The 27,424-nt window shown below is 35.8% G+C and overlaps 1 protein-coding gene and 2 pseudogenes across 1 annotated transcript in view; 2 read left to right on the top strand and 1 right to left on the bottom strand.

Moving 5' to 3' along the window:
* Positions 1-27,424, bottom strand: part of LOC113517853 (dipeptidase 1-like) — a 273,938-nt gene that overhangs the window by 82,014 nt on the left and 164,500 nt on the right. The gene's annotated exons all lie outside the window — the stretch shown is intronic.
* Positions 379-8,389, top strand: LOC113517852 (uncharacterized; annotated as a pseudogene).
* Positions 8,399-19,972, top strand: LOC113517856 (uncharacterized; annotated as a pseudogene).

Here is a 27,424-nt window from a genome sequence, read left to right on the forward strand (position 1 = left end):
TTTAATTATTGTAGTTTATTAGTATTGTAGTTGGTTGTTAGATATGGCAAAATGTCTTCGTTAATGTAACTAGCTACCATACGTTTTAAATGTTTATTTTGGAATCCTGCAATGAGGAGGAGGGCGTTGATATTCGCGACACAGTTTTATACTTCTGCGGATATCATCGTTTTTCAATAATATTGTAACCAATGTTTTTGTTCCAAATAAAGAATTATTATTATTATTATTACCTATATTTAAAATGTAACATTTATTTTGAAATAAATAATTATTATTAATCATGATATCTTTGGTGTTATTCAAATTCATAGGCGACAATTGCCAATTTTCATCAAGTGAGCGTCAATTTGTTTGCCATTTAATTCTAGAAAAAAACTAAATCTAAAATCTAGTTGGTTGTTACTGAACATGTCTTAAACAGTTGTCAATGTTACAAAAATGTCTAAAGACTATATTGGTGTGGTACTGGATACAGGTTCGCAATACACAAAAGCTGGTTTCGCTGAAGAAACATTCCCTAGATGTGTCATTCCTTCTGTTGTTGGAATGGTATACTATGATACCATTTGAAACGTTACTACTTGTATTTTTTTATACAACTTAGTATGGCAAAAAAGTTGTCGGCACACCTGATGGAAAGTGGTAACCGTCGCCTATAGACATGAGCAGTACCATGCTCATAACAGAATATACCGTTTCGCCCACGATACTCCCCATGCGTTGCCATTCCTGAGGACTCAGGTGTTATTCCTCTGTACTCTGTAATTTCACGCCATATCCCACCATTCAAACCGAAACATAGCCATGCAGACACAATTGTTTTACGGTTGAAACACGAATGGGACAGAGGACCCAAGCAATCGAGTTTTGTAAAGTCTCGCTATGGTAACAATGTTTGTATGAAGTATTGATAGTTTCTAGCTCTTTTTGTGAGAGGCTTTTCTTTTTTGTCAGAGGCTTACATGTGAATGTAAGCCTCTGAGGCAACTAACCGGATGTCTGATTTATATCCTCTCTGACATTTTAAGCGAGTGATGATTATTTCAAATGTTTTGTTTGAATTTGAAAATTCAAAAGCTTATGTTGGTATTCGATCCCGAATCCCAGAACTGCAATCAAGAACTATTCGATCGGTTAGAGAGACACTTAAAATTGGCAAAAATGACATTTATAATACAAAATCGTAAATAAGGTCTCAGATATAATTCTCGGTAGGGTTAGTTCAAATTTGTCAGCTTGTTTGCCATTCTAAGTTGAATAAAAAAAAAATTCAGGCTTTTCTAAACCCTAAAGTCAAAGAGGTCTGTTTATGAAATTGGATATAATATAAAAATATTAAAAAGAATTGATAAAATTCATATAAGAATAACACAGAATTAGTCTTTTAGCTATTTGAATGAAATTTGGTACACAAATAGGATATATTGTAACTTTTTTTTAAACCACTGAAGTGGCAAACAAGCATACGGCCCACCTGATGGTAAGTAGTTACCGTAGCCTATGAACACCTGTACTACCAGAAGTATTACGCGCGCGTTGCCGACCCTGAAGAAACCTCTTTACACCCCTTTTAAAGAACCCCAAGCTGTAGTCTCTCGGGAATACCTCGGCAGCTCATTCCACAATCTGAGTGTTCGTGGGAGGAAACACACATAGAGTACTTAAGCATATAACTAGTAATAAAATACGGTTGAACTAAGAACAGCCTTTTCGAAGTTGGCTAAAAGTGTATTAAAGTATACTAGTGAAATATGTACTTAGGTACCTGCTACTTTATATTCATTGCAAGTTAAGGAATCATGTTGCGAAGCAGAAGTTTAAGTTAAAATGCGAAGACTTATGGCAGTGTTACACTGTATTGCATTTTATAACATAATTTAAGACTCAAGTGTATACTTGGCCCATGCTACGTTGGATTTTAATACACTCGGTGAAATGTGGGCATGACGGGTATTACGTTTATCACGATAGTCAAAATCGATAAATACTAATTACCCCATAAAGTCGTGAAGATATTTTTTATGTCTTGTGATATTTCTCTTTAAAAATGGCCCTAAACATTATATTGGACTAATACAGGAATTAACTTCTTGACATCTTCTCTATCGTAGTTATTTCCTGCTAAATTTGTTAGGTTAGGCCTCGACTTGACTCGACTTCATTCTTTGTTTCTCACATTCCTCTCTAGTACACCACTATGGATCATTCTATTTTCATTCCTTATAAAAAAAAAAAAACTTTACGAATTCAGATTCCGTCGCGATGGTCTTATTGATGGGATACCATTAATTTACTGCGGGAAAGACGCTGTCCGAAACCGGGGGATATCTCGTCTAAAATGGCCAGTGCAGGAAGGTTTGGTCCAAGATTGGGATGAGATGGAGAAGCTGTGGCACCATGTGTTTTATAAAGAGCTTCACGCACCTCCAGAGGAAACTATGGTCATGCATTCTGTTCATCCTTCAGTAACCGAAAAAGATAAGTAAGTACATATTGTGTATCTATGTGTGTGTACCAGAGGGCGACTTTGTTTGTTCCATTCGTGTTTCAAGCGTGAAGCAGTTGTGTTTGCATGGCTGTGTTTCGGTTTGAAGGATGGGATATGGCGTGAATTTACTGGGTACAGAGGAATAACACCTGAGTCCTCAGGAATGGCAACGCATGGAGGGTATCATGGGCGAAACAGTATACTCTGTTATGTCCATGGTACTGCTCATGTCTATAGGCGCCGGTTTCTATCAGGTGGGCCGTCAGCTTGTTTGCCATTCTAAGTTGTATAAAAAAAATACTTTTGACACAAATAAAAAGTCTCAATGTTGGAATCTTGTATGTTTTTCTATATCTAATTGATGTGGCATATAGATTCTGAAATCTAGACGTGAAAGTTCATCAACATTTGTACCATTTAAAACTGCTACGATCCTATTTTCGTAGAATAGAGGGGTCTTTATTCGGGAGAGCTACTGAAACACCGAATCGCCCATTATATCTAATGTTATTTTGAAGCAGTACAGGTGCGAACCGGCGGAGCCGATAGTAATCGACAAGCACGCAATCGCATGCAGCGTTGGGGTGCGTACAAAGAACAACGGCTGAGAGTTGCAGGATTGTCTATTCCGCCGTTGACCAACCGATAATAGTGTACCATCAAATTGTACTTTCGCTTTACCTCGAGCGTTTCTAAACCTACCATACCGGATACGAACAGCGATGGGTACAAATAAGGATAGTAGCCGTAAAGTTTACTATATAGAACACGTGCAAATTTCCTCTGAACTCTTTCTATCATTATCTTGTATTTTGTTTCATGAGGATTTCAAATAATTGAATTGAATTCTAAAATGCTTCGTATAAATGAATAATATAATAATAATATCGCACCTTTATCTTGAAGTTGTGCCGACTGTCTTATCACAAAGCTTAACGATTTATATGCACGACTACAAACGGTGGTTATATGATTATTAAAAGTCAATGCATTGTCTGTATTAAAAAAAAAATATTATAAAAGTAGCGAAATATTTTTTTGTGATGTCGTAATATTTATGTACATATAAATGACGCAGTTGACTTTAATATTATTTGGATGATTGAAAAAAAAAGCATGTCTTTGATAACTGAATAACAAAGTATTCAACAAAACTTCGACCCCATCTCTTTATCTCTATCCCATTCGACTTCATACGATAGGGTTGTTACCTCACGATTTGCTTTCTAAAACAACAAGTCCAACAGTTTTGGGGTTGGGTTAGTATTTTATATAACAATTCTAATAATAAAAATCTAATATTAAATAGGTAAACAAGAACAATAATTAAACGAGAAAACATCTTAGCGCTGTTGCTATGCAAGTAGTTGGGTTTGCACGATTGTGCTTCCGTTAGAAGTGTGGGATATACCCGTGGAATGACCAGTAAATGTTACAGGGATAACACTGCATGAGGGGTATTTACTGGCACAACGTTCATATAATTTATAATTGTATAAACAAAGATGCTGATTAATCTATTGAATCATATATTAACCTAAGTAAGTTAACTTTTAACCATGGCAGCTGTAACCTGGTCGTAATGTCGAGATATATTACCGTTAACAGGCGACTGCTGAACATGAGCCTCCTCCTATTGGGGGGTTTTGCTAGTAGTTGTCACGCTTGGCAAGTGAGTTAGCAACCGTTGTTAGGATTTGTTGTGTAGAGAGACGCTGCTACCTCAACCATTAATTATCCTTAGTTGTCTATTACGATATCCACGAGAACGAAAGTAATGGTTAATTCTATGCCGGGACCACAGTGCGTCGACAAGATAATTCACTTAAATTATCATAATTTACCTAAATATGATCGCATTAATTCCTGTCTCTTATAAACTACAAAAGAATATTCTCATCTCTAATTGTTATGTAGAAAATTCAACGCTGATTGTTTATTAAATAAACATTTTACACGTAATCTATTCTAATGTTACAATTATCTTTAATGTTCTTCTGAATCCAATTCAAGTATGGACTCACGGGCGTATACATCGTGCATATCGGATATGGGCTATCGTTACGTTTATCTCTGATCATACCACTTGCAACTGCCACGATCCTATTTTCATAGAATAGTGGCCCTCCCGAATCACCGAAACTCGCGCCGTGTCTTATATTCTTACATTTTGGAGCTACAAGTAGAGAAGGTTGGCAGAACTTGTTCTCTTTGTTTTCATGTATAAGACCATCTCCAAGTTGTAGCGATCTCTTTGCATCTTCAATCTGATATAAATGCTCATTTTTAACACCAAAGTCATATGTGAGGCCGTATCCGGCTAACCCTACCTCTTTGCCAGTCAAAGTCTTGTAATCTACCGTCGATATTCTTCCATAGGTTTCTGTAAGAACTGGTTCAATAAGAAATAATGCTATATCGTTGAACAATATATCAGTACCATCATCAATGTATCCTGGATGTGGGATCTGCTTCAGAACTCTGCTGTAAGATTTAGTAGCATTGTAAGGTACTGTCATATTTCCATATCTTATCCTATAAACTTTACCAGGTATACAGTGTGCTGCTGAGAGCACCCAACTTTTAGCTATCAATGTACCTGTACATAATCGATCAAAATTTATCGTTTCCAGAGTTACTACATAGGGGTATTCCTTGTTAACATCATCTACCCCATTGACCACACGAGGTCGTACTATTTGTGATTTGCCAAAATATACGCTGTTTTGACAAGTTCTTGCAATATGCAATAATAAAATACACGTTACAGTTACTCTCATTTTGCACTACGCAGTTTAAAAATGCAAATGTATTTTTTATTGTTTCAATATATTTTAAGTCATTTGCGTTTAATGTAATAAATTGAATATTGCAATAAAATAGGAAAATGTTTCTTTTTATATCAGAAATAAATATTTCCCTGTTTTAATAAAATTTGGGCATATAAAAATGTCGCAGCTGAGTTTATTATCCGTAAGAACATTATTGGATACTAACGTAATCTCGAGGTATGAAACGAAAGACATATCTATTTGACATATTGATAACTAGATTTCAAATCCACAAAGAATTCTAAGTTCTGTTCTACGCGACTTCATACAATGGGGCTGTTATCTCACAACTTGCCTTATAAAATAACAAGTCTACCGGTTTGATAGTTTACGATAACTTGAACGTAAATGGTTCTGGAGATCTAAGTTACAAATGCTGTATTCGTTATCTAGCAGTGGATATCTATTTCCAAAATTTCCAAAACTCCAGTAATGAAGATCAATATTATTATTATTATTGAAACAGATTATTATTGAAAAGACCTGTGACACCTGTCCATGATCTTTTGTGCTCACCATTTTCCAAAGTTCGCTGCTAATTCCTATCAATGATAGGAATTTTAAGATGCTTTTTGTAGCGATGTTTTTGACTTCTCAGGACATAGAGTGTATTTTTCAAAGGAGATATATCGTTTATCTGTGAGTGGGCTATAGTTACACATTCAGTGCTGCGGCGTTTCTTCCTCACTGTGACCAAATTTCCAAACATTTTATTGGCATAAGCTTTGTTGGGCCATATGTTTGTTTAATTTGCAGTATCCAGTGAGAGCCCTTTTATAAGAATTAATTTCTTAGAGTAATTTTCTGAAAACCCCTTATAATCAAGGTTTTGGGTATTGAGTGATTTAATCCTAGCAACAGAAGCTACTATTTGCTGCATCTTATCTTTCAAGTTTGAGATGTCTGAGCTTCATGAAAACCAATAAGTTATTAGAAAAATAAACCGGTTTGTGGGGTAAAAGTTACCAATAACTAAACTGACATAATTTTACAAGCGGCCGTTTTGATGTCATTGCACTACAGAGATGATTAAAGTATTGTATAAAAATTATATTAACGAGAAACGAAGTAATAAATCTCACATACGAGAGATGGATTACATATCATATATATGTAGACGTAGATAATATCTTTGAATGTATTAATGATGAAATGAAATTGATGTGTGATAGAATATCAGATAATAAATGAACAAAGAAATTTTACAGTTTGTACTAAATAATTTTAGGAAGTATTCATCTAATTTGAAAAGATCATTTAGAAATTCAGAACAGTGTCTAATTTTGAGGTAGTTTTATTCCTCGTAAATTACGTCCGCGTATTAGAAGCCATGATGACCGATGATCGAGCGGGTAAAGCTGCGTTAGTGCGTAGATCCAAAAATAAAATTGGCCAGACTGTTCGCGCACCGGCCATCTTCTAGGAAGTTGAGCAATACACTGTAGTTTTATTGGTTCAACTTATTCGATTATGTAAATATAGGAAAACTTAATCCAGTCCCCAATAGTTTGGCAGTTCAAATACGTCCGAACGGACAAAATATACTTACTCCCTTATGTGTGTCATTAATACAATATCGGAAGGCATTTTTATTTTAATTTTTTTTTTTACATATCTTTTTTGTATTTTATTTTATTTATATTAGTAAATTCCTTTTAGTGAAGCCAAATGGAGAGTTATAGGACAGAGGATTATAGATGTGTATGTGCGTGCACGTGTGGTTGTGTGTGTGTGTATGTAACGGGAAATAAATGAACTCATTGCGTTTTTGCCGTTTCCGATTAGGTATCCAATGATAGTACCTTGGTAATGAATTGTCACCATGTCAAAGCATAAATCTGATTATTTGACATTTGCCTATAAATAGAATAAATTCCCAATTGATGAAACCACAGCCTTTAAATTAACAAGTGTTTAATATGCTCTTAGGAAAAAGATGGCAGAAATATTGTTTGAGAGTTTCGCCGTTAGAGGATTGTATTTGGCGAAATCACCAGCTCTCGTGCTTCACGCTAGCGGAAAAACTTCCGGGGTTGTTTGGGAGAACGGGTATTCTTGCTCGTAAGCCGCTCCTGTATTTGAAGGGTTCCACTTGAAGCATTCCACGATTACCTCCAAGCTGACTGGTGAAGCATTAACAGTGCGCCTTGAAAATTTGATGGCCAAAAACGGATACTCTTTCACGACGGCCGTTGAAAGGGATTTGTTAAATCAAATAAAGGTAAAAACCTTTTCACAACATGTTTACTTTCAAATATTTTTGCAGCTGAAACTATTTTTGGACGGCAAAATGTTTAATTTCTTTTAAACACCCTGGATTTTTTCATGGGTATTTCGTCAATTATCTAAATAGTACCATTATTTTGAAGACCTTACCATTTTACCAATATTTTTGTTTTATTACATATAACATTTATATTTTACACAGGCAGATCTATGTTACGTATCTCAAGATTATGCAGCTGAAATAAAATCGTCGTCTAGAGAAAACAAGGTTCGCTATGACCTTTCCGACGGGCAACACATACTTCTTGGTGAAGAGCGATTCCAATGCCCCGAAGTCATGTTCCAACCTTCCCTTGAGGGTCTTAATTGTCAAAACATCACAGACATAATCTATTCAAGCATACATAAATGTGATGAAGACTACCGAGCGTTATTTTATAACAATATTGTTTTATCAGGTGGTTCAAGCATGTTTCCTGGCTTGCTCAATCGTTTGAAAACTGAATTGATTTTCAAAACAAACAAGACCGAAGTCAAAATTGATGTCGACGAAATAGCTAATAAACAATATGCTACATGGGTCGGTGGATCTCTTTTAGCTTCGCTTGGGTCTATGAAAGGATTTTGGCTAACTAGCAAGGAATACGAAGATGCCGGAGCACATCGCGTGAGTTATAAATTCTTCTGAAGAGAAATGTGGTTGGCTTTATGCCCGGAATCGATTACAAAAGTGTTTGCGATCTGGATTTTATCGTTAGATATGCAGAATATGGACTGACCTAGATATTATTTTATCTAAATGTTTAATAGAATACAACGAGATACACTTTAAGATTATGATTTGTCCTAACTTGAAATATATTATTTAACTTGTTTTTAAAATAGTTTATTTTTATCACAAATTTTAGTTCCTTATCTAAATCTATTTATATTTAGTATTCTATTTTAATTTTTTTCTGAGTGTGTTTATTTTTTTTTAAGTGTTTGATAATAGAAAGAAAAAATAAAATAAAATGTTAGACTGATAACATTTGTCTCTTTGGTTATTTAGTAGCATAGATTAAGGCTAATTCCTGCGACCCTCTTTCTACGTTTCGTACTATTGTATTTACTTTTCCTAATATACCTATTTTAATAAAAAATGTTAAATAATTTTATTAGAAACCTTAGAAATTCATAAAAAGAAAAAAAATTACAACATCAGATTAGGCTGTATAAGTAGTACATCGTTCCCCCAGAAAAAAAGATGAATAAAACAAAAAATCCTACATTGCACTATAGAATTACTAAAAAATGTTAATAATTATCTTTCTGTCTATATTTTTATCAAGAATATTGTTAAGATCTGAAATCTAGCTATAAAATCTAAAAAAAAATAATATTAAGTCAAAGCAGGCTATATGGCCTTCGTTTCTTTAGCGTATCCTGCAAAAAAAAATATATTGACAGCTGTCAATGCCAATGTTTCATGTCATTAGATGAAGTAACTATTATTGTTCACGGCAATAATATTTCAACCAAGGTTATAAATAATCAGATAGTATTAAAGTTATGTCGTTTGAGAAGCCTGTGGTAGTTATTGATAATGGCAGTTATACTATAAAGGCGGGGTTTGCTTGTGATAATCATCCCGTATCAATGTTCAGGACAGTTGTTGGGAGACCGAGCTATCTCCAGGTTAGATCTAACATCATTCGTGCCAAATATTTATGTTGCGACGAAAAGTATAGTGCCTTAGATTGAAACAAAAGAGTCGAATAATCGTAGGTTATTAGATGTAGTGAGGGGAAGAAGATTGTTAGCAATGGGGTCTAACGGCCCTATTGCTGGCAATGTTTCAACCGTGAAGCAGTTGTGTTTGCATGACTGTGTTTCGGTTTGAAGGGTGGGATATGGCGTGAATTTACTGGGTACAGAGGAATAACACCTGAGTCCTCAGGAATGGCAACGCATGGGGGGTATAATGGGCGAAACAGTATACTCTGTAATGTCCATGGTACTGCTCATGTCTATAGGCGACGGTTACCACTTTCCATCAGGTGGGCCATCAGCTTGTTTGCCATTCTAAATAGTATAAAAAAAAATGTACGCCGTCAGGTCGATTTTTACGGGGTTCTTCCTGGTGCTCCAAGTTCCCCTTATCGTTGTTAATTCTTGTGGAATTCGTCACGATGGGCTAAATTGCCAGCTTTTATTGTCACCTATGTGTCATTGTGCTTTGCCAGCGTAAATAGATAACGCAAGTGGGGTTATCATTTTCACTAATTAGAAATTTAAAATGGTCAAATAGTTAACTCGAAGTAGACCTACATACACTACATATAATGAAGGATACAAGTAATGCATGTTGAGAGACAGAGATATGGCGATGTCTTGAACCGGGTTCATTGGATTCGGATTTGTAAATAACACCATGCTTTGTACTTTCTAAAATATAATAAGAAGTTATAAGGGAGATAAAGTACAATACGTCAGAAGGAGGTAAAACTAGATAGACTATACCAAATAGTCTAACTAGCGAGGTGATAGTGAAAGATGTACCTTTCGTGTAAGAGGATCCGAAGTCTTAATGACGATGGAGTAATATATATATATATATATATATATATATATATATATATATATATATATATATATATATATATATATATATATATATATATATATATATATATATATATATATATATATATGGGGTGCCAGCATAGTCCATGCCTACTCCAGATCTTTGATATGTCCAATTCAAGATTGAATATGCCCATTTTTAAAAGGCCACTCCAGATTAGCCTTAAATACGCCTAGTTAGCCAAAATGTTTTAAGAGGTGACTAAAAGAACAACGCATCATTATAGTGTAAAAGCAGGGTACCCTGAAATAACCCCTATACTATGCTTCTCCATTTATTAGTGTATATCTTGTTGTACCACGTATGAAAGGCGACTACCAGCCACCAAATTATGCGAGCAGCATTCCCCTTATTCTCATGGTAGGCGGGCAGTCGGGGATGTTTGCTTAATCCGTTTTATCGTCAGTCCTAATTTAGTTGTACAAATAGCTGCTATTGTTCACGACAATTATTTATGAAAATGGTTTTAGGTGCGTTAATTACGTAATGCATAGTTAAATATCCGCCCGTCTACTTGAAAATGTTAATATGAATTACCAACTTAATGAAGATGTGGACATAGTCAGTCAGATTGGAGCATTTTGTAATGGGGGATAAAAATGGAATGTTAACCCTGTCTGCGCTATCGGAATATGCTAATTGGGTACTAGTGAGGATGATAGGTGAATATGTAGGCAGGCCAGTTGGTCTGTCGTTTTGGATTTGACAGGAATTGATTTCGATGGCTTCTAGAGGCAATAGCTTGTAGGTCATTCTGATAAGGTATATTGGCAGCGATGGGGCCACTAATTCCCATTATTAACAATCCTCTCCCTTTAAAACCTTGTATTTTTTTTAACGGATGATGATGGAATGGATACGCCGCTTGTGCTATCGATATACGCTGGCGAAACACCAGTGAGGGATGATCAGTGGGTATGAAAGTAGGTCAGTTAGTCTACCGTGATGATTTTCTGAAGAATTAACCACCATGGTTCCAGGGTTTCCTTTCCATTACTAGCAATGTGTCTCGAGCCTAGAACCTTGCATTATATGGTGTCTAATTTCAACTGTCTCATATACCACCTTTATTTTTAAGAGAATGAATTCACGCATTCCATTCTTGGTCAGTTCAAATATGGAAATTAAATTTTCTGATTTAGTTTCTTTCTTTATTATTTATACACCTTAGAATGGCAAAAAAACTGACGGTGCAGCTGATGGAAAGTGGTAACCGTCGCCTATAGACATGAGCAGTACCATGGACATAACAGAGTATACAGTTTCGCCCATGATACCCCCCATGCGTTTTCATTCCTGAGGACTCAGATGTTATTCTTCTGTACCCTGTAAATTCACGCCATATCCCACCCTTCAAACCGAAACAGCCATGCAAACACAACTGCTTTACGATTTAAACGGGAATGGGACAGAGGCACCCAAGCAAACGACTTTTGTACAAAGTCTTCCTCAGATTTGTGCCCTAGATTTTTTTTGTATTATATATAGCTCGAAATATTTTTATCTAGACAATGGACGTTGTCAGATTTCTCATAAATCCGGTGTTATAAGAAATCTAACTGTTCTAATTATATTTGGATATTCATATTCATGAGCGATCCTTCAACTAGAACCTTCAATTTATTTGAAATTCCAAATTGCATGAAAACTGTGATCTCGTTAGATTCGTTTTGGTTATTGGAGTAGGTTATCATCATCTTCAAAAGGAGGGTAAAGAGGTTTCTTCAGGGTCTGCAACGCGCGCGTAATACCTCTGGTATTGCAGGCGTTCATAGGCTACGATAACCGCTTACCATCAGGTGGACCGTATGCTTGTTTGCCACCTCAGTGGTTCAAGAAAAATCTTCACATCTGCTATTAACTGTCCACTGCTGAACATAAGCCTCCCCTGGAGGGTTTTGCCAGTAGTTGCCATGCTTGGTAGGTGATTTGGTAACCGCAGGTAGGCTTTGGTGACATTATAAGGGGGATGCTACCCATCTCTCGTCCAATAAATTCTCTTTGTCGCCTCTTACGACACCCAAGAGAAAGGAAGGGTTAGTATTGGCGTAGGTATTTCAAAATACATATAGCTTATATCATAACAAGGTAGTTGAAAACAGATTTTTGGTAAAAAGACGCAAAATGGTCGATTTTTTTAAAATAATAATAATATATAGGGTAAGTATGGTCGTGAGCCGTACGAAGTTTTTATTGGAGACGATGCCATCACTAATATGGAAGATTTGGAATTGAGTCGTCCTATGCAGAATGGACGAATAGTACACTGGGACAACATGGAAAGGATATGGCACCACGTGTTTTATAAGGAGCTAAAGGTGGCGCCAGAAGACAGAGCTGTGATTTTGGCTTGTTCAGTAACGACACCTTTGGAAGAAAAGTTAGTTTTTTTATTATTTCATATTTTGAGATTAACTACATACATACATACATATCTGTCACGCCTGTCTCCTATTAGGGTAGGCAGAAACAATGGAACGCCAAATGCTTCGATTCAAACAAACCTCTTTCGCTTCTTCCACATTCATCAATCTTGTCATACACGCTCGTCGGTTACGGGTACTTGAGATTAACTATGAAACAAAAATATCAATCATTAATGATACTTAAAACTTAGGTATAAAGTTATATACCAGAAGCAATACTCACATCTTGTCAATTCTAGAAACATAAAGTTCTTAATAGTAAAGTCATTTTCTGTACATATCTTACGAATCATAACTCAGCAAATAACTTTTTGGTTACAGAATACATAAGTGGAACAGAGACATTCGTTTAAATAACAAAATCATATTTTTTTCTGAGACAGAGATTAGAAGCTACTCGTTTTATAAAATATTTTACTTCGACTATACAAACACTTTATTTTTTTTTTTTATTTTTTTTTTTTGATGGGTGATAATGGTATGGTAACTCCGCCTGCGCTAACGGAATACGCTGGCGGAGCACCAGTGAAGGGTGATAGATGAGAATGAAAACAGGCCAGTTAGCACATCATGATGAATTCATCAGGAATTAAACATGATAATTTCCAGAGAGAACCGCGAGTTCGACCTGGTTGGGTATATTGCTAGCAATAGGATTCTCAGTCTCCATTACTAACAATCCCTTTTCCCCCAATCTTTATATTACTCAACAAGGATAAACAATATTTCATACATACATTTCATACATATTCGTAGTATCTATAAAATGGTGTAATGTTTATAATGAATTAAAAAGAATCATTAGAGTACTCGCAGATAGTTTCAAAAAATATACACAAAAGAAATCAAGTAGAACTAAAAACCTTATTCGTGTATAAATTGGTTGAAATATGACCTAAACTATATAGAACTATAGTCTTTATAGCAAATATAACTACCCAATACATTGCTAATCTTCCTTGTATTATAATAGTAAATGCAATCAATGAAATTAGACACAAAGCTATCATATTTAAACTGTGGTCAAATATAATTTTTTTTTTGTAAAATATAAGTTAGATTATATTTTCCGTGCTAAGTCTCTCATTTGGACCATTGTGCGTATGAGTCGTGGTTAGTAAACCAGCCCAGCTCCGCCCAGAAGCACAGAAGCTTCCTGGGACCTTCACAGGCCTCACGGAGCCACCTCACTTTTCCGAGGATAACTAAACGTTGCGTATGAGTCGTAGCTAGTAAGCCAGCCCAGCTCCTCCCAAAAGCACAGAAGCTTCCTGAGACCTACACAGGCCTCACGGAGCCACCTCACTTTTCCGAGGATTTCTAAACGTTGCGTATGAGTCGTGGCTAGTAAGCCAGCCCAGCTCCGCCCAAAAGCACAGAAGCTTCCTGGGACCTTCACAGGCCTCACGAAGCCACCTCACTTTTCCGAGGATTTCGTTGCATATGAGTCGTGGCTAGTAAGCCAGCCCAGCTCCGCCCAGAAGCACAGAAGCTTTCCGGGCCCTTCACAGGCCTCACGGAACCACCTCACTTTTCCGAGGATTTCTAAACGTTGAGGGGCCACAACTCAAATGCAGCACAATAAAATTTCAAATATATATTACCAGTTACTATTAAATTAATATATAGGCAATAAATCTACGATATCAACACCAAAAAGCGATCCCTTCGTTCAGAATCGTTGACACACCTCGAATAATAATGAGGGTTAGAAAAACACCGTCCATATTTTAGGCGTAAATTTTGACGGGGCCCTTTATAATTTTCAGTTGTAAATTGGTGCTTTCTAAAAGATATTTCTATAAAATTTATCTTTGGTTGTAACATAGGCGTGCGTTGAAATGTTGAGGGCGCATCAGGGGACTGAATTTCGGCGTTTCTGTATGAATCGATCTATCAATTATAGAGGAAGCTGTCGAGAGTTTTGTGAATCGACATGTAAGCATGATATCTATTTTAAACTAGCTAACACCCGTGACTTTGTCCGCGTTGTATTTGTTAACCCTGTTTAGTTGAAATGAAATGAAATGAAATGAATTTATTTTGCTATACAATGCAATAGTATGTATGTACTTGCCTATTTATGTCTGGGAATACTGAACCAAAATTAACAAATGACGTGTCGTTCTCACTCTTTGCCTTAGATCAAAGTGACTTTACTTAAGTAGGTTGTGTACTAAGCTACTATAAGTTATTATAGTTTTATGAAAACTCTTTAATTTTCTGTGATTAAAAGTATCTAAGTATTGACAGGAGACGTAAGGTACTACCATGCAAAATTTAATTGAAATCGGTCCACCAGTTTACGGGATTACTTTTTTACGTTTTTATAGCGCATAATCCTAAATTATTATTAAGGAAAAACGATAGATTTTCTGTTTTTTTTTTTCTTATATACGTACATTTTAATAATATAATAATCTCACAAAGTAACCAGTAAGGGCATTTAAAATCTAGTTGCAGTACAAAGCGTCTCATAACTAAATTGATTAAGAGCTCGCATCTATTTGTGCGGAGCAAGTCTCTTGCATAAATGCATACTATGAATGCATAATAAAAATATCTTGCCTTCTTTGATCTCTACTGCCCTGGTTTCATGACAGACTGTAAATTGCTTGCATCATAAAACTTAGTTGAGTAAATTCATTTCATTCGCTTTCCCCATTTTTTTTTGTATTGGGTATAATATTCAAACGTAGGTGATGTCACGAAAGGTTGTAATTATTGTAACTTACAGACATGAACTGTTATTGTAAATTGTAAATAATGTTAATTCTTTATGCATGCCAAACTGGCTTAATATTATAAGGTTTTTAAAATGTCAAATTTCTTCACTCTCCTCATGCTTTATGTGTTATTAACGCCATTGAGTATTATTGCTTTTTAGTTTACATAACATATAAGTGGCATAAAGAAATAAGTATATATGTAAGTGAACATAATATGTTTTTGTAATAATTATAGGAATATTTTTTTTTATACAACTTAGAATGGCAAACAAGCTGACGGTCCACCTGATGGAAAGTGGTAACCGTCGCCTATAGACATGAGTAGTACCATGGACATAACAGAGTATACTGTTTCGCCCATGATGCCCCCCATGCGTTGCCATTTCTGAGGATTCAGGTGTTATTCCTCTGTACCCAGTAAATTCACGCCATATCCCACCCTTCAAACCGAAACACAGCCATGCAAACACAACTGCTTCACCTGCTGCTGTACCTAAGCAATCGACTTTTGTATAAAGTCTCCTAGTAAATCTAATGGAAATCCGCAAAAATACAATTATTGGCCTTCTAATTTTGTACTAAAGCACTTCAGTATCAGTTTAAACGTGTCTTTAGTATGTGGTACGTTTATTATGTAGTGCGTACCCTCTTAATTAGCTTTCTGCTTGGTACACGTAGCTCGCTCCCTCCAATTTATGATACACCAATGGCTTTGACGGTTTAGGACCAATCGAGTCTTAATACTTCACTGCACATAAGACTAATTAATGTTAATAATTTCAACCTTCCAGCATTTACCGTTTAGTCCGGATGGCTTAGATTAAATCCAGAGCTTGGCTTGATTCACGTTCAGCCAATACAGTTAATAAGATTTCTAATGCGTCACATTATGTAGTGTTACTATAATATATCTAATGTTTACATAATGCTTAACTATTATGAGAGACTTTGCCTGCGTGAATCAGTTTTTTTTTTTCATTTTATTAACGTTCTATAAAATATTAACTGACCACTATTGGACATAAGCTTTCCCCATAACGGGAGTTTTGCCAGTAGTTGCCGCGCTTGGCAGGCGGGTTGGCGATCGCAGTTAAGCTTTTAGTGATGCTTTAAGAGGGACGCTACAGCCCATTCTTTGTCCTCCTATAGTCGGCTCATACGATACTCACGGGAAAGGACGTGGTGGCCCGTTCTATGCGGGACCCCATTCGGCGATTTGAAATGTTATTTAATCTAAATTAAACAATACAAAGTTCTAAAAGGTATACTGTATTCTAAGTTGGGATATAAGCTAATCGTATACAAATATTAATTCAAATCTTGGTAACATTTATTTATACTGGTCGAGACACCACTGTTGCGAGATTAGCACGATGATTTTAATGGTAATCATTATCATCGTCATATCAGCCTTTAACTGTCCACTGCTGAACATAAGCCTCTCCGTTGGAGGGTTTTGCCAGTAGTTACCACGCTTGGCAGGCGGATTGGCAATCGCAGTCAGGCTTTAGACATGTTTTGAGAGGGACGCTGCTGCCAATCTCTCGCCCTCCCCTCGTCCGCTTTTACGACACCCACGGGAAAGGAATGGGTGGTCTATTCTATGCCGGGACCACGCAGCTATCATGATCATCATATCAGTCAACTATTCACTGTTAACCATAAGCTTCCCCCTTGGGGGTTTCGCCAGTAGTTACTACCTTTGGCTCATGGGTTGGCAACCTTGATTTGAGTTAATGATGATTGTCAAACACGAAACGGATGGACGATTTTTTTTTTTATTAGAATGTAAAATACATTCAAATATGTAAAAAGGTCAAAACCTAGTTTGTAATATCTAACTATATTATATTATATTATATATAGACGGCCGCATTGTTAATGCATTTATAAATATTGTGAGCAAGGGTGGACTTATCTCTGACAGAGATCAAAGGGTATTTCTATTTACATTAGTGACTATATATTATATTTTACGACTAACATAAACCAGTAGGTACGTATAAACGGACAATTTATGCGATGTATCTGGTCTGTTGAGTTACTAGTTATTCATAGATACGTAAGACGGTCGTAGCAATCAGGGAAGGCTGCTACGAAAATGGAGCAAAACGCATTACGAGCTCTGTAATCGTGTTACCTCACAAAGGCCAGCGTTTAGCTATGAATCTAGGTGATAATGTGATTCAAATACGATCTAAGATCGTTGAATGTTACACAGTTCAACGGTTTTAGGTTCTCGTATCAGAATTGTGTAAAGTGCGATTCTTCCTTTCGTCCGTCTGTCATAGTATTATATCTTAGTAATTAGTAATACTATATATTTTTTTTTATTTCGAATAGTTTCAGATATTGTTGTTTCATTCTTATTAAGATTTCAATTTTTTTTTATACGCGTCATAATGGCAAACAAGCTGACGGCCTACCTGATGGAAAGTGGTAACCGTCGCCTATAGACATGAGCAGTACCATGGACATAACAGAGTATACTGTTTCGCCCATGATACCCCCCATGCATTGCCATTCCTGAGGACTCAGGTGTTATTCCTCTGTACCCTGTAGATTCACGCCATATCCCACCCTTCAAACCGAAACACAGCCATGCAAACACAACTGCTTCACGGTAGAAACACGAATGGGACAGAGGTACCCAAGCAATCGACCTTTGTACAAAGTCTCCCTCTCATAATTTAAGAATTTCGGATCTTTGGCCAAGAGAAACGTACTATTTATGTAAATTTTTATCAATTTTATTTTTTTCCGGATTTTTATCCACTACTTATTCCTGACTGACTAGGAAATAAAACTTATGATCTTCTCTACCCATTTGATCCGGAAATAAAGCTTGAAATAAAGCTTTTAATCTTCTCTATCTTATAGTACGTGTATATGAGATGCAGAAGGACATAAGTAAAAAGGACCAAATTTCATAATGATCGATTTAACCATTAAGATGCTGAAAGATAACATAAAACAAGTTTACTCGCATATTTATAACGTTAATAAGGATAATCACTTTGCACTCGCGGCACGATTATTTGTTTATTAAGAAAAGCAAAGAGTACATTACAAAGCAAGAATTATGGTAATTACATTAAAAGCAAACTCATTTCTTGCTTACGTCTTAATTTTAATAACTGGATTGAATTTTACATACGAACATTCGTTGTGAAACATCATTAATAAATCTAATTAACTGGAGAGACGACGGTAAGCCCGGGCTTCGTTACATCGAGTTCAAATCTGCTAGTTAAGTGTTACGGTTACAATAATGGCAACTGGCGACAAAATTCCTCTCAACCACATCTATATTGCAATACTAGCTGACCGAACGGACGGCTGGACGTGGAGAGAGAAAAATGGGATTTCAAGAACTTTGGTCTTTGGACTTCACCAAATGTTTAAAACAATATTAGCTAAATCAGTTTAGCTGTTCCCGAGTTTTGTGCTTAGCAACACATCTGGCGATTCATTTTTGTTCCTATAGATTGCATTCTTCATAGCAAATGTCCACTGAAACAATTTATTAATTAAATCGTTTCACCTATTTCATCTCGTGAAATTGTAACAACCAAACGTTGGAAAATGTCAGAGAATGTTTCCATTTCCTCGTCAGTATTAATCTATTTGTATTCTCAAACAATGTAATTGTGTTTAATTTCCTTTTCATTGAATTTTGGTTTCATTGTTGATACTAACTGTATTAACTCATTTCTCAGAAGACTGGATTTATTTTGTTGTTAAAGAAGTATCCACCCACGCGAATGTAATGCGACATTTATCTATGTTATCTACACGACGAGTTCTTTATGGGGTAGGCAGACGGATATCTTTAACTTCTATCTTAATTTAAATTCTTCCTTGAGTTTATATTAATACTTTGTTCCCAGGATCAAATCGTGTGAGGTGTTTTTCGAAACTTTGAATGCACCAGCGTTATGTGTACAACCTCAAGCAGTGCTAGCATTGTATGGAGTTGGACGCACCACTGGTCTGTGTGTAGACACGATACAACGAGCATCAATCCTGTTTATGAAGGAGGGCTCATACAGTATGCTCAAATGCAAACAAATTTTGCTGGTGATCAAGTATCTAGTATTCTGAAAGAAGCTTTACAGGACAGAGACTTTGATTTCGGTATAAAAAGTGAAGCAATCATTGATGACATAAAAAGAAAGTTGTACGTTACACCAGATTGTGCCATGTCCAGGTGGAATTATCAGAGGAAATTAACTTTGCCTAGTGGTGAAGAGTTGGATGTCAGTCAAGAAGCGTTTATGACTGGTGAAATGTTTTTTCAACCAGATTTAATTGTTGGGAAGAAAACCAAATACATGTCACTTCAAGAAGCTGTAGTCACTTCAGCTTTAAAATGCGATGCGGAGTTGAGGTTAGAACTGTATGATGCGATTGTATCCTGCGGTGGCCTGGCAATGGTCCCAGGATTACCAGAGAGATTAGCAGAAGAGGTGCAAAATATGACGCAAAAACCGGTTAATGTACTGTCTTCTTCTGAAAGTTACGTTACTACTTGGCTAGGTGGAGCGACGTTTGCTGGGCTTGCTGATTCGAAAAAAATGTGGGTGAATAAGAAACAATATGAAGAGTATGGAGCAAAAATTATTAGAAACAAATTCATGTAGTTGAAACTAATTATTATTCTATGCAATTAAAATGTAGAAGAGTAGAGGTGTGTTTGTATTTCTAAACGTAGATATTTCTCCTCTTAAAATACAAGATCAGCCTGAAGTAATTTGTAATAATATAACATTCTAATAGTAAGATATTATGGAATATACATATATGCATGTCATCCATTGGGGTAAGTTGAAACAATAGACCGCAAAATTATCCGATTCAAACACATCCATTTAGAAACTTCTATATTCGTGAATGTGTTTCGTAGAATTTAGGCAAATGTAATAGAAATAAAAGGGTAAATTAATCTCAATTCATCAGTACAGGAAAAGGGAAACTCTACATAAAACCCTTTACTTGTAGAAACGTTGCATTTCTATGCCTTATTTGTCGATCGTATTATTTTAGAACGGAATATTCTGTGGAATTATTCAGTATGATATTTGCTGCTAAATTTTACCATCATATAACCCGCCACAAACTAAAATTCCATCCAATGAGTGAACGCTTCCACTGTACATTTTTTAATGCACTTTTTTCCTCTCAATACCATGCTTTAGAATGTTCTTCTAGTAATTATATTTCCGACCCAATATATAATCTTTAGGAAGAGAGATAAATTCCTTTTTTAAAGGCTGGTAGCATACCTACAATTATTCTAGTATTGCGGGTATTCATGGACAACTAATGTGGTGAATGCGGTAGTCACCTACCATCAGTTTGCTCCCCGTGTCATAAAAAAACTTCCTGACTAACGTATAACAGTGTATTAATATTTCCTTTTTATACGAAGAAACTTGTGCTTAGCAAAGCAACTGTAATGTATGGATAGATAAAATAAGAATATATTTTTTTATACCCTTTCCCTACATTATCAATCATTTTTTTATACATTATATAGCTTTCTATAAGTATTTTCAGTTTATATGTAATTCAAGGTTTTTATTTTTATTTGCATTCAATTGATCTAAAATTTTACTTACGGACATCAATGCAATATTATGGTGACAGTAACAGTAATGAGTTAAGGTCTGATGTTGCAGTTGAAAAGTATATGGCTTAGTTAATTAAACTCATTTATAAAACAAAGTAACCATATCTAATTTGGGGTCATTTAATTTGTCTTGGCTACTAATTAGTTATTAGGCTATGACGAAGGTTGATCATAGAGCTTGAAGTTCCTAAGTCAGTACTTATAAAGGTTTGTTTTTACAATGTTAAAGTGAAAACTATTGTACAAACAGTGTACATAGATTTCCTATCTTATTATAGATAGATAGATAGATACTCTTTATTATTTCCTCCAAAAGATTACAATAGTAAACTTATTATAAATATAAATAATTACAAGAAATAATCACAATGAGAAAACAATGGGCGACCTTATCGCTAAGAGCGATCTCTTCCAGGCAACCTTTGGATGGAGAGGAGTAATTATAAACAATTTGGTAGGAGGCACGATGAAAAATTTTGTTAGTTTTAGATATATTTAGATATGGGAAATGTTACATCTCCCATATCTAAATATATTATATGCACGCTATATACTACTATTGCCCACTGTGTTGACAACACAATATGAAATGTCCAATAAACATTGTATGCGTTTGAATACTCATTCGCTGCTAACTTTTCGAGACCCGGTAAGTGCATACCATATGTAAAGTACGTTACACGAACAATTTATGAAGCATTTCGAACAAAAACAACAGCCATATAAAGTGTTAATGCAAAAGTAGGAGAGTAATAAATGATTCTAGTGGTAGTAAGGTTTTAGCCTTAAAGTTTCACTTGCTCGCAATGAAATATTCCTAGACGTTGTGTGCTCCGGTACATTATAGTAATATAAAAGTATGTTTTAAACGAATATAAATATAGAAATCTACCTAGCAAATGTAATAAGGCAAAGTTTTACTAAAGCGAAAGCTAAAAGTGCCAGCGAAAGAGCAACGAGGGTACTGTCTCTGGTCAATATTTATAGCTACAAAAAACATTCGGCTCACAATGAATCGTTAGTCCCAAAACATGTCATGCCAACACCAATTGTGAGCCTAAAAACAAGAGTCACAAATCCCAAATTGGTTAAACGTAGTGTTTCCAGCAGATTTCGTAATTGAATAGGGGATTTTGGGTTTATAAATTTGTAAATGGATTGATATTTTGCCGGCGTCTCACCACATTTCGAGCGCGTAGCTCTCCCCAGCCAGATCAGTTTTCCTTTTGCGTGAATGTAAATAAGATTGGAAACACGCTACCGTTGGTCGGTCGGACCCCATATGTGCTTTGGAGGGTTAAGATTTTTTCGCTATTTGTGATTTACGAAACGATTTGCTGTAAATGTTTTGTGGGGTTAAGGTTGAATGACGGTCACTGCGTTAGGGTTGCTCGCACAAATAATCCTTACAAATATTATAAATATAAAAGTGAGTTGGTTTGTTTGTTACTTCTTGGCAATTTAACGCCTCTAATAATTATTATTAAATTTGGTATACACGTACCATGTGGAATGGAATGTATTTTATGTACGTAAAAATTATTAATTCACTCTTGGCGTCACCTACCAACTTCTATTTGTTCTCCTTTAACCAAAGGTCTGAAAGAGATTGCCCCAGCGACAAGACCGTCTTTTATACTTTTATGTATATATATATATTTTAATCCGTATTTTCTGCTATTGTATTTAATTTGAATTCCTCAATTGTCATTGTATATTTTTATGTTTGTGGTGTAATAAAGAGTTAAATAAATAAATGGAAAAAGATATAGACAACTGTTTATTCTGGCTGTTCAACATATCCCTGACTCGAGGGCGAAGAAGTGAAAGCTAGTAATGTAATGAATTAATAGATGTAATGATTTTGATAATAAAATAATCGATTTTTATATAACCGTATCTTAGTTTAGGGGAGTAAAATAAAATTTTCATTAGTCACCACAAAATTTGTCTGAAGAACTATACAACGCGCAGTGTACTGGCACGTCACGGGTAGCGAGATCGTAGCCCGGTTGAATTATTCATGTTGTGTTGATGAGGTGTTATATTTACATGTACACATGTGGTAGTTTGATAGCTTCGTGGTCGTATCTATTCTTAATTATGCATGTGGATAATTTATCCATTGAATAGCAAGTTGCCTTAGATTATATAGATAGAGTATGCCCATACAAATGCATAGAGACAACCGGGATCAACTTTTTCATATTAATTTTTCGTGATAAATATTGTAGTTATGAGTGATTCCTTTATGACTTGTATATTTATTTTGTCTTATAATTTTTGCATCTTTTTAATAAGTAAATAGTCATTTTATTTATTAAATGTCTCGATACAATTTATTCGTAAATATATAGAAATCATAAAATCTTGTCAGCTAATTTGACAATAAGCTGACAAAAAGTTGACCCGTTTTTGAGGCTCGATGCTAGAGCATCTATCTATATAATCTAAGCATCTTGCCTATAATATATAATATTTTACCCGCAATTTCGTTAACGTAATCGAAATATTGCCGTGTGGTCCTGGTATAGAATGGGCCACCCCTTCCTTTTCCGTAGGCGTCGTAAGAGGTGACTAAGGGAGGGCGCGAGATGGGCAGCAGCGTCCCTCTTAAAACATCTCCAAAGCCTAACTGCTAATGCCAATCCGCCTACCAAGAGTGGCAACTACTGATAATACTTTCTTAAGGAGGTTTATTTATTTATTTATTAGTACAAATATGTGTACATGGTGGACTTAATGCTAAAAGCGTTCTCTCCTAGTCAACCATAGGGAAGTGTCAGATTACTCGAATGCGTTACTACTAATTATTGATATACATACATACTGAAATGTTATGTTCAGCAGCGGACAGTTAAAGGCTGACATGACGATGATGACGAATTCTATACTGTACTTTTTCACACATAACTACATCATGGTAACAGATATATGTTTGATATATAGGATATTTGTACGCTCAGATCCATTTTAAATCAAACACCAGAGGGAGACTTTGTACAAAAGTCGTTTGCTTGAGTACTTCTATCCCATTCGTGTTTCTACTGTGAAACAGTTGTGTTTGCATGGCTGTATTTCGTTTCGAAGGGTGGGATATGGCGTGAATTTACAGGGTACCGAGGAATAACACCTGAGTCCTCAGGAATGGCAACGCATGCGGGGTATCATGGGTGAAACAGTATACTCTGTTATATATATGTATGGTACTGCTCATGTCTATAGGCGACGGTTACCACTTTCCATCAGGTGGGCCGTCAGCTTGTTTGCCATTCTAAGTTGTATAAAAAAAAAACTATAGGCAAATCCATCTAGCTGTTTAAGTGTAGTTGACTAACAAACATACAAATATTCATATTTATAATATATCAGGGTCAATGTTTGTTAATAGAAATAGACGACTTAAGCTCACGAATGTTTCTTAACAGATTCATACTTATTTTCAAGAATAAGTAAATAACTTAAACTAAATTATTGAAATTAATCATTATTATTATTATTTAACTGGCTGTTGCCAGCGACTTCGTCGTAAGTAGTAATCCTTCCTCACGGTTCAGTGGTTTTGATGTAACCGACACATTTCCCTTCACTGCTCTTCTCCTATTGATCGTAGCGTGATGAAAAGTAAATATAAGTATATAACCTGCCCAGGAGTATGAAGAATAATCGTACCGAGTTTCGTTAAAATCCGTCGAGTAGTTTTTGTTTCTATAACGAACATACAGACAGATAGACAAAAATTTTACTAATTGCATTTTTGGCATCGGTATCGATCACTAATCACCGCCTGATAGTTATTTTGGAAATATATTTCATGTACAGAATTGACCTCTCTACAGATTTATTATAAGTTTTTTTTTTTTTTTTTTTATAAAACTTAGAATGGCAAACAAGCTGACGGCCCACCTGATGGAAAGTGGTAACCGTCGCCTATACTCGTAGACATGAGCAGTACCATGGACATAACAGAGTATACTGTTTCGCCCATGATACCCCCCATGCGTTGCCATTCCTGAGGACTCAGGTGTTATTCCTCTGTACCCAGTAAATTCACGCCATATCCCACCCTTCAAACCGAAACACAGCCATGCAAACACAACTGCTTCACGGTTGAAACACGAATGGGACAGAGGTACCCAAGCAATCGACTTTTGTACAAAGTCTCCCTCTGGTATAGATATAAGTATAGATATAAGTATAGATTAACAGCCTGATACGATCATGTTTGTAAGAGACGAGTTAAGAAAGTGGGATAAGAAAAACATAGATTAAAAATAAATGCTCTAGTATTGGGTATCCTCTGCCCCATACATAAACTATTTGACATATGTATAGATAAATGAAATGTATATGAAAATAAATAAATATTTGGGGCCATAATCCGTAATGGGGTCAGCAAATGGTCCCTAAAAGTCCGAGGCAGTAGTCGACTGTAACCATTATGGTGACCGTAACACTCAAGGTGGTGTATGTCGGTCTTGTACACCGCTAACCCTCTTCAATCTCGAATACCTTTTCAAATATATTCCGACTGTAGAATTGTTATTTTTAAAGGAAACTTAGTGATTGCTTGTATATTTGTACATATATTTTGCATTAAAATAAAGCGATTTGAATTTAAAAAATAAATACACTTGAACATAACAGAACGCCATCTAGGTTCAAAAAAAGCAGAGTTTTTAATGTAAGTAGTAGGTCATCATGTCAGCCTTTAACTGTCCACTGCTGAGCCTAAGCCTCCCTCTTGGGGTTTTGCCAGTAGTTGCCACGCTTGTCAGGCGAGTTGGCAACCGCAGTTAGGCTTTGAGCATGTTTTAAGAGGGACGCTGTTGCCCATCCCTCGCCCTCCTTTAGTCTCTTTTTACACCTTTTTACTTTTTACTTTTAAAGGAAAGGGTGGCCTATTCTATGCTGGGACCATACAGCAAGCAATAGTAGTGTATGAGTATTAAATAATTGTTAGAAATACATAAATACTTTTTTTTTCACATGTCGAATGACAAGATATTTTTGGCCATAACAAAATATCAGCTCTTTTGAGGGCAAAACAATAAACTGAGTTGTGACCATTTCGTGTTACTATAGCATACGTATGAAAGAAAAATTGTTACTTGTTTTACGTATATATTTTGCAAATTTTTATCTCTTTTTACTGTATATGTCTGTTGTTATTTGTGTTGCTTGGGTACCTCTGTCCCATTCGTGTTTCAACCGTGAAACAGTTTTGTTTGCATGGCTGTGTTTCGGTTTGAAGGGTGGGATATGGCGTAAATTTACTGGGTACAGAGGAATAACACCTGAGTCCTCAGGAATGGCAATGCATGGGGGGGTATCATGGCCAAAACAGTTCACTCTTTTATGTCCATGGTACTGCTCATGTCTATAGGCAACGGTTACCACTTTCCATCAGGTGGGCTGTCAGCTTGTTTGCCATTGCTAAGTAGTATAAAAAAATACCATAAAGTTAATATGGACAGCAACGTGGGAGATTAATCTCTATTGATTGGAAGTAAGGATTATCAAAATCGGTTTAGAATTTAAACCCCCTATCATTTGTAAGTCGCTCAAAATCTTAGATTATAAAGTATACTGATTGGTAACGTAAAAGAGATAAAACCAAAGGGAGACTTGGTACAAAATCGTTTGCTTAGACACTTCTGTCCCATTCGTGTTTCTACTGTGAAGCAGTTGTGTTTGCATGGCTGTGTTTCGGTTTGAAGGGTGGGATATGGCGTGAATTTACAGGGTACAGAGGAATAACACCTAAGTCCTCAGGAATAGCAACCTATGCGTTGCGTGGTATCATGGGCGAAACCGTATACTCTTACTTACTTTATTCTACGTTTATGCTTAAAATACTAGTTCCCTGAATAGCTTTTTTTATATAACACTAGCTGATGCCCGCGACTTTGTCTGCGTGGTGTTTTTTATTCGTTCGATTAACATTTTTGACCTTCTTACTGTAGTGAACTATGTCTGAGAGTACTGGACCAAAATTAACAAATGACGTGTCGTTCCCACTCTTTGTCTTAGGTCAAAATGACTTTACTTAAGTAGTTTGTGTACTAAGCTGTATAAGTTACTATAGTTTTTTAACTATCCCACGGGAACTCTTTAATTTTCCATTATTAAAAGTATCTAAAATATTGACCGAGGATGTAAGGTATCACCATGAAAAAATTTATTTAAATCGGTCCAAGAGTTTCGGAGATTAGCCCGTACAAACTAACAAATAGACGGAGAAACAAAAATATTGAAAAAATCTGGCCGTGTTCTATTTTACTTCTAACACCCCCCTGACTCAGTTTTTAGCATTTTTTTTCTATTTACAGACATTCGACCTTTATAGTTTGATTATATGTATATAGATAGGAGGTAAACGAGCATGCGGCTTACTTGATAATGGTTACCACCGCCAATAGGTACTTGCAGCACCAAAAATTGCAGGTGTCTTGACAGCTTC

This window comes from Galleria mellonella, unplaced genomic scaffold (genome assembly GCF_026898425.1).
Source record: "Galleria mellonella isolate WM207_F2 unplaced genomic scaffold, CSIRO_AGI_GalMel_v1 utg28, whole genome shotgun sequence".
In the NCBI taxonomy this organism is placed as follows: domain Eukaryota; kingdom Metazoa; phylum Arthropoda; class Insecta; order Lepidoptera; family Pyralidae; genus Galleria; species Galleria mellonella.